The following is a 10,475-nucleotide window of genomic DNA, read 5'->3' as shown; positions in this document are numbered from 1 at the left end:
TGTCGTGTTACGACTCACCAGAATGGCTAGACCTAACGATATTCAAAACTAGGATTCCACGAACTGAGGAGTGTGTAGAAGACAAAACACGTGTCCGTTGATATTTATATTAAAAAATATATATACACTCTTATATTGGGGTCATCACATTTGAAATGAAAACTTATTCCCACTTAACCTGTTGGTTTTTATGCTTTTCCCTATTAATAGATGAATACGCTCGAGTATTCAAAATATTAAAAATTAAAAAAAACAAAACAAATAAAATGACGTCTGCAAAATCTATACATCTTCTGCACTAACTAGAAGAATTTTTGTTCAGTAAGAGAGTTTCGACTTCGTCCTCTGGGTTTCGGTTTCGAATCTCATTAGGTTTCTCTGTATCTCTCTCTGTCACTGTCTGTCTGTCTGTCCGTCTCTCTCTCTCTCTCTCTCTCTCTCTCTCTCTATATATATATATATATAGAGAGAGAGAGAGAGAGACGGACAGACAGATAGTGACAGATATATATATATATATATATATATATATATATATACATATACTAGCTGAAGTACCCATCGTTAACTGGGTTCAAAAACAGCATGCAGAAAATGGACTGTGATTGATGAAAGTATGATAGGTTATGAAAAGGAGGGGGTTGTAAAGAGATAGGTTTTGATACTCAGAAATTTTACCCTAAGCAAAATATGATGAAAGTAAAGATAATTTTCGCGAAAATATATTTTTTTATATCAACGTTGTTTCCATTCGTAGCCAAGAGTGACCAACAAAATGATGTTTCCTTACAAAAAGAAATGTTATATATATAATAATATAAATATACAAGAAATAAATATTACCATAGTCAATAAAAGTTACTTTCAAGATAGATAAGTTCATTGGTTTGTATTTTTAAGTAGTTTGTAAAAAAATTTGTTTTTAATTCACGAACCGGTTTAAAAAAAATCAAAATGGCAGCGACTTTGAAATGGAGACCCCCGTTTCCAATTTGGAGAAGGGGCACCCGAGCATTCTGTGTTAACAATTTAAGAGAGTTCCGTCAATGTAAGGAATATTTATAAACATATTTTAATGTTTTCCGTTATTTTGTGCTTGAGGAATATTCGATTATGGCATGTGTAGTTTATTTAAACATTCATTTAAGTAGTTATGGCCTAAAATTTCGTTTTAATTTCAGTTCGTTGAAATTATTTCAAGTAAAGAGCATTAAAAACTATTTCAAAACAAAACAAAACAAAAAAAAAAGCATGAACTGAACTTTTATTGACTATGGTAACATTTATTTCTTTTATATTTATTTTTTCGGGCAGTCGTTTGTTGGCTTTTCTGCTAAACACTCTTACTAAATAATACCGACGAAATATCAAAAAAAACAAAGAAACAAAGTATACTTAGGCAAATAGATATAAAAAGTCTTGTTAAAGTTTGTGCCATATTTCCATGGGGTACAGGCGCGAACGCAGATCCACAATTTTATTATATCATTCCTATTTAAGTTGAAACATACTTATCAAAGTATTCTTATGTACATCTATATCAAAAACCCTTGTAAACGTTTTGTTTTTAATTTTTTATTTCCATACTTTGGGGGGGGGCAAGCGCGAACGCAGAACCCACAATTTTTATGAATCACCGGTCTGTCAGATCAAACATACCCATTCCTGATCCTCGATACATCTTCTATCATTATATGTAATCAGTTTCTTAAAATAGTCAACCATATAGGAGCCTATTCGTAACCACACACACACACACACACACACACACACACAGACGTTCAGCTTTATATTATATTATATATATATATATATATATATATATATATATATATATATATATATATAAAACGTGTCTGAATTTTTGAGATGAGGATCGGTTACTTGTATCGGACTACTGTTCTTATCTTGAGTGTGATTGTCACAACGTTTTGGTGGATATAACCTCCGACTTTCTTCAGGTGTATCTTGTCGAATTCGGCAATGTTTCTGTCGAACTCGAGAATGTTTCTATCGAACTCGGGAATTTGGACGGATTTTCGAGCGGAACCCTTTGTTTACTTCACAGGGGTATCGTGCCCTTGTTCCGTTAATCATGACTGGATAGAGGTCCTAAGTAATTCGCAAATGTACACTTCGGTCACCCACACTAGGTATTGAACCTTCAACATTCAGGAGAATATCATTTAATATATATATATATATATATATATATATATATATAGTCTTGGAAGTTTTAAACCTTTAAAACTATACAAAAAATATTTTTTATCATTCGTTAGAAAACCATCTAGTCAGTAAGTCATTTAATCACCTGCAATGACACTGCATCAACTCGCTCTCGAATTTACTATGATACCAATAATTTATTTTTCAAGGGATCATCAGTTGTTTACCATGAAACACTGTTTCGGGGATTTAAAAACAAAACAGTATATTACATCATGGCTCCCCAGCAGTGTTGATCAAGGATCACCACCCTTAATCTTAGGAAGAAGACATGTTACAAACATTTGATCCAATTTCCTATATGTATATATACAAACATTTTGATCCAATTTCTTATATATATATATATATATATATATATATATATATATATATATATATATATATATATATATATATATATATATGTGTGTGTGTGTGTGTGTGTATGTGTGTGTGTGTATTATTTAATTCATTTATTAATTAGGGTTCGATGAAAATGAAATATGCTGAGCTATACAATTGAAATAAAGAATAAAAGTTTAAGTAAAAAAAAATAACATTAAGAATGTGAAAGAATGAAAAATAGAGGATAAAAGTCAACTCCTGACCGAATATCCCGTAAGCATATTGCACCATTTGGACATTATTCATAAACCAATTTCAATTCTTGTTTGCCAATTTTATTTCACTTTACCTCATATTTTGCTTTTTTCCATTTTCTCACACTTATTTTTATCATTCTTTCTTTTTCTTTTACATTTTATTCTTTATTTTAATTGTGTAGCTCAGCATATTTCATTTTCATTGAATCTTAATTAATTATGTCCTATAATATATAATACATATTCCCAACAGCGTACTCCATGCTTCTACCGCCCAATCCTGTTAAAATCACACTCTAGCTTATTTAAAATACCCTAATTATCTTATTGTCTTCTATATATCCCCTGTATAACCCTTCCCCCTTCTAATATATACCCTCTATACAAAATTCTCTAATATGCCTATTGCTAGACGCCGTTTCCTTATTTTGTTACGTAGCACCTTAACTCCTATTCTGATGAGAAGCATTAGGTTTCGAAATGCGTTGCATTTGATAACCCCTACACACTGAATTGTATTCCATTGTGTCAAAATGATAAAGAAATGTATATGCATCATTATATATTTTTCCTTTACTAATATCTTTTCTTCTTGTATATATATGTGTGTGTGTGTGTGTGTGTGTGTTTGTGTGTGTGTGTAGAGAGAGAGAGAGTAAGAGAGAAAGAGAGAGAGAGAGAGAGAGAGAGAGGGAGCAAGATAGAAAGAGAGAGAGAGAGAGAGAAAGAAAGAGAGAGAGAGAGAAAGAGAAACGAGAGAATGTGTGGGTATGTCTTTTATAACATGATATTTATTCTAAAATTCTTTAAATTTGTGTGTAAACCGAAAGAATCAAAAAAATTGTTTTAATTTTTTTTATTTCATTACTATTGCGTAAGCCATTGATATTGTTCTTTCTCTTTGTTTATTTATTTGATAGACCGCTAGAATGTCAACAACTGGACAACCAGTTGAATTGGATAAAAAGAGACAGCTCATAAATGCAATCATAATTATCATGTTGGCAGGAGATAAGTTTTTTTGTAAAGAAAGTTTCTTTTAAAAGATTACTTAATTTAAAAAAAAATCTGGTGTGGACATTAAAAACCATCTACAATCCTTTAATTAACGTCATTTGAATAGTGCATACAAATATATTTATGATATATGTGAACTATGTCACTATTGAACTTGAGAAAGAAAGATTAGACACAGTTGGAAAGAGAGAGAGAGAGGGCGAGAGAGAAAGAGAGGGCTAGAGAGAGAATAATAAATAAATAAATAAAAAAGAAAGCGATGGACGAAAAGAGATAGAAATAGAAAGAAACGGAAAGAAACAGATAAAAAGAAAAAGAGATATTTTATAGCAATATCATTTATATTTTCTTTTCTTATCGATTAGTTTCGTTTCAATGATTGCAAGTGCTGAATAGGAATTAATTTGAGAAGTGATAGCGAACGAGCGAAACCAGTTGGTTATTAATAAGGCTATGACAACAGCATATTCTTTTCATTGTTTGTCCTTTCGAGTATATATCCGACAATTAATCAACTGAGAACCACATCACTCTACATAAAAAGATATATATATATATATATATATATATATATATATATATATATATATAAGATATCAATGGATATATAACTGAGAATCAAAACAAGGAAAAGAATATGCTGTTGTCATAGTCCTAATTATTCATTATGTTAGATGTTTTTGTTTAAAGATTGTTTCTTTTAAAATATTTATTGCATTTTATTTTATTTTTTATTTTATTTTTTGCAAATAAGAACTAAACATTTACAAATGCTGTTCTTCGGCGTTAACTAAACCAAAATAATTGATTGCGTTATTTTGGACAAATGTTCTCATCTTCAATGTGATTCCCTTAATACAAGAGATATAATCTCTGGCCTTTACGATAGCGTGTCGTTGAACTAGTGAATCTTTATGTTGGATTTGGGAAGGATTGAATGCTTTATTTAATCCACGGAGGCAAACTGCTCTTGGTCCGTCTGCCGCGAGAGGACACAAGTTTTAAGTGATTCTTAATCGCTAGCTTTACTTCTACTATTAGATAAAATGAATTTCGTGTGTGTGTAAGTAAGTGTGTGTGAGTATGAGTGTATGTGAGTTCGTTCCCAATGGATTCCTAAACAGCTAGGCCGATTTTTAAAAAAAATTGCACAAATGTACTCTATGTGCATGGCAGTGTTCTTAAATAAGTTTTGTATTGGAATAAGTATCGATAACCGAAAAATTCAATTAAAGAATTTAATTAAAGAAGGAAAAGAAGGAACATGAAATTTTGACAAAGGTCACGTCTTATACAGCTTAACATTACAAGTGCGTTTGAGAAATTTTATTACGGCACAAGCAGAAAGGCAAGACATATAAAATCAACAGTAGGTTCTCTGACATGACAGGTACACGTTCGGAGTGAATGTTACTGTTTAATGCACAACTGAATCATGATACTTGACTTTTGTATTTTAAACTATAATTCAAGCCATTATACAGAAATCTATATATCTATAAAAGTGAGAATATGTGTGTGAGGATATTTCTCACACTATATACTCAACGAATTTTTTGATCTACACACTTGAAATTTGTTATATGGGGTATTCAGACACGTAGAAAACTTTTAAATCTGTTTTCATCCAGAAAAAAACCGTTGCTAAGGGGTTAAAATTGAAAAATGGGTAGGTGGAGGCCTTGCATTTTGATCCGTTTGCTAACTGTTTCACAACTGCGCATGCGCTACTAGTTCCTATTATGTTAAGAATAAGAATAATAACATATTTTGGAGGTCGTGCTCAGTTAGGCTAATTGTAAGCATACTAGACTAGGTTTTGGTTTTGATCTCAGCTCGAGTATTTTGTTTTTTATACTTTTTCTTGCAAAAAGTGAACTGTTTAGAAAAAAACATGATACTCGCATGCACGTGTCTCAGTTTTTTTTCCGGTTTTCTCATGTCATTTTTTAAGGAATGTAACTTTACGTTTAATACCGGGCAACGCCGGGTAATCTAGTAATTTCATAAAATCAACAGTAGGTTCTCTACAGTGCAATGTAAACTACAATGTATTGTGGATTAAGTCACCGATGGGAGGATTGTGAAGTTTCTTTCCTGTGCATCGGGGTGAGCCCCTAACTATAGCAAGAGATTTGATTGAAAAATTAGCGATTTCACCGATTTCGATGATTATAAAATAAGGGAGGGTGAAACATTGGTGGATCCTCATTCAATCCTGAGCAACGTCGGGTTTTCTGCTACTCTTATATTCTAAGTATCTCTTGTACTGATGCAAATCTTTGAAAGAAATAAGAAAACGGACTTTGTAAATGGATTACATTCAAGATGAGAATAATAATCGAAATAATCCACATTATCAATCCTTATCTTAAAAAAATTCCACCGAAACAAAAGTGTTTACATTTGGCAAACTCTATAAACTAAACAAAACATAAACCGTTGAAACAAAATGAAAAGATATGCATAAATAAGTAAAAACAAACAAACAAACAAACAAAACAAACAAACAAAAAACAAACAAACAAAAAACTAACGCCTTTCATTATTTTGTGCACAGGAGTTCATATCTTGTAGCAACTCATTACTTATTCCGATCTAAATTGGAAATCAAACTGCGTACTCTAGGGTCTAACCTTGAGTCGTCTTCCTTTGACATTATCTGTTAATCATCTGCACCTACTCGTTTATTAGCATCTCGCACGATCCTGTTTCCCTTTCATCTCGACTGTGGGGTTCCTCTTCGTGTCTTGAAAATCGATTCCTGTTTTCACCTCGAGCGATTGATAATTTCAACTGAAATAAGCTTGTTGATACATATTGATACTTGACAGCCGGTGCACCAAACATGATCCTATGTTGAAGCAACAATGTCGACTCGAGCTCGCCAATGTTTCTATTTATTTGCCTCCCCATGAGGGCAAAGTTAGTCATAAGGTCGGTTTTTAATATATCTGGCACTCTGGATTGTAAACAAAAATAAAAATATTGCCTTGGTATAGAAGGATTTCTTCACTGACAGAAGACAGAAAAGACTAAGTGAATTATCAGAACAGATAATACACTTTGCTCATAGCCAAAATACCAAGGTGCTCCACGATCTTACTGAGATTTGGCATTTTCTCAACAAAGTTTAGTATCTATGTTAAATAGCAGGCGAGCAAACCCTCTAGTATAATATAATTTGGGTAGTCCAGAACACTAGGAAATGAAAGTTCAGTTGGAATCAACTAGCTAAACTTGAGGTTAAAATTACTGGAGTTGTAGCAGGTAATAGGGACGGATATGGCGTCAGGTGGATCAAAGAGAGAACGATAGTAAAAGAAGTCGGTAGTATCTTCGAAGCACTAGCAGTGTGGGCATATAGTTTTAAACATACACTGATAAAATATGATTAAACAGTAATAATCGATCTCTTTCTGTCTCCACGACCGCATTGTTCAATGGGTTGGGACGTAGATCAAGGCGAATAAACCTTCTTTGTCTTCAACTGTTTTGTTTTGACTTAGTCCTATATCAAGGTATGACATAACTTATTTGCAGGTGGCGCTCCCATCGGTTGGGAAGGATAATGTAGAATCACATACACAGGAAGACATGCAACCATCAATAAATTAATATCATATTTGACGTGAATGTTTTGTAATGATTACAACAACTACCCAGGATCAACATGCTGAACTGAAGTTATTCACCGGTTACTAAACTGCAAAATTGGTCTCATATCTAATATTCAATATCTATTGCTGTCAATGCAAAAATAAAACAGTGCACCGAGTGATATTTCCCCACATATAACAATGGTACTCCAAACTAGGATATATCTGGCTCTTATGGATAGAGAGGATTACGTCATATGTCAGGTATTTTCTAGAGGAGTGGAATGATCCAATCAGCAATCTTGGCAACACATTTAATATGAGTCTTCAATTTCAGGTCTTCAGTGAAAATCAATCGAAGGAGCTTAACTGGAAGATCGAGAAAAAAACGGTGAATGTTTCACACATGTTTACATGATTTAAAATTATTTTTAATCGAGTAATGTTAACTTGTTTTTATTATTAACTTCTGCTAATTTCTTACACCAACATGAGTTTGATATAATTGCTATTATTATTATTGTAGTTATTGGTTTACATTGTTATTTTTGTTTACTCACTGGGAATCCTCACACATGTTATCACCATTATCATCATATCGTATGAATCCGAAAATTTTATTGTTGGTATTGGTTTCCTCAATATTTATCTAGTCAGAATTATTTCTAGAAAGACATCGGGGATTACAGGAGGCACAGGTAAACATTGTCAACATCCTAAATGAAAGTGATTTTTGGGGAACGAACTGGATTCGAACTTGAGTAACGTAGGTCGTTAGTCTCAATCATTAACCACTAGACAACCGTAGCATCCCATGTAATAATCAGTGATAACTCATTAATAAAGCTGGTGGTTTTCATGGAGTCTAAGTAACAACAAATCTTCCCAGATGTCCAGTGCTTTTCACCTCTCTCACCAAACTTTCGCAAATGACTTTATGTTATCGCAACAGCCGTTTGCTACTGATTTCTCACTGACAATGGCCATACGTTTTCACTGCAATTTAGGTGGCAATTATTCTATAGATCGAGTTCTTATTGCAGTCTTCCAGTTGAGATCTGGTTATGTCTTCCTCTCCTCGGCCTTTTTATCCTTCTTGATCTTTCTCGATTTGATGTGATTCAAGTTTGCCCGGACACTACGCTTTTATTTTAGTCTATTTTCCCATAACTGTTTTTTTTGGTTTTCTTTGTACTTTGTGACCATCTTGTGTTTTGCTTTTATTTTTATTCAGGTTGCTGGTTACTGTTCCTAGTGTGAATTGGTTTACACATTCTAGGGTTTTCCTTAAGATTTCAGCCGTTTCCATTATCACTATTCGTTGAATCTTTCCTACCTACCCTCTAATTTCATTATTTTTTCTATGTTTTTCGGGATTGTTCCGAATGCTTCCACAATTATTGATGTTATCTTTCCTTTCTATATGTTCTACATCCCTTTCATCTTTCTGGACAGTTCCGTGTATTTGCTTTACTTCTATATCACCTTCATGTTCATCCTATGGTTTCTGAAACAACGAAATTAATGATCTGTCAAGATTTTTCCTTCTTGTTAATTACTATGGCATATTGTATACTTGCTGAGATGGGGTTATCTGCTTATCATATTCCATTAAGTTTTATCAGTTCCGTCTTCAAGTATTACTACAGGTTTATGTTTGTACCATTTGTCTGAGTGCTCAAGATACAGACGGAGCATTAAAATGTTATTTCAAACGTTAAGGTGTCAGAGCAACAAAAATGTTATTTAAAACGTTCACGTGACAGAGCAACAAAAATCTTATTTCAAACGTTCACGTGACAGAGCAACAAAAATGGTATTTCAAACGTCAACATGACAAAGCAATAAAAACGTTTTTTAAACGTCAACGTGACAGAGCAACAAATATGTTATTTTAAAAGTTCACGTGACAGAGCAACAAAAATGTTATTTCAAACGTCAACATGACAGAGCAACAAAAATGTTTTTTAAACGTAAACGTGACATAGCAACAAAAATGTTATTTCAAAAATGAACGTGACAGAGCAACTAAAATGTTATTTCAAACATTCACGTGACAGCGCAACAAAAATGTTATTTAAACGTAAACATGACAGAGCAACAAAAATGTTTTTTAAACGTCAACGTGACAGAGCAACAACAATGTTATTTCAAACGTTCACGTGACAAAGCAACAAAAATGTTATTTCAAACGTTCACGTGACAGAGCAACAAAAATGTTATTTCAAACGTCAACATGACAGAGCAACAAAACTGTTATTTCAAACGTTCACGTGACAGAGAAACAAAAATGTTATTTCAAACGTTCACGTGACAGAGCAACAAAAATGTTATTTCAAACGTTCACGTGACAAAGCAAAAAATGTTATTTCAAACGTCAACGTGACAGAGCAACAAAAATGTTATTTCAAACGTTCACGTGACAGAGCAACAACAATGTTATTTCAAACGTTCAGGGGACAGAGCAAGAAAAATGTTATTTCCAACATGAACATGACAGAGCAACAAAAATGTTTTTAAACGTCAAAGTGACAGAGCAACAAAAATGTTATTTCAAACGTTCTCGTGACAGAGCAACAAAAATGTTATTTCAAACGTTCACGTGACAGAGCAACAAAAATGTTATTTCAAACGTCAACATGACAGAGCAACAAAAATGTTTTTTAAACATCGACGTGACAGAGCAACAAAAATGTTATTTCAAACATGAACGTGACAGAGCAACAAAAATGGTATTTCAAACATTCACGTGACAGAGCAACAAAAATGTTATTTTAAACGTCAACATGACAGAGCAACAAAAATTGTTATTTCAAACGTCAAAGTGACGGAGCAACAAAAATGTTATTTCAAACGTTCACATGACAGAGCAACAACAATCTTATTTCAAACGTACACATGACAGAGCAACACAAATTTTATTTCAAACGTTCACGTGACAGAGCAACAAAAATGTTATTTCAAACGTCAACATGACAGAGCAACAAAAATGTTTTTTAAACATAAACATGACAGAGCAACAAAAATGTTTTTTAAACGTCAACGT

This window comes from Euprymna scolopes, chromosome 16 (genome assembly GCF_053919585.1).
Source record: "Euprymna scolopes isolate OS-2025 chromosome 16, ASM5391958v1, whole genome shotgun sequence".
Lineage (NCBI taxonomy): Eukaryota > Metazoa > Mollusca > Cephalopoda > Sepiida > Sepiolidae > Euprymna > Euprymna scolopes.
Note: the sequence above shows the minus strand (reverse complement) of the source record.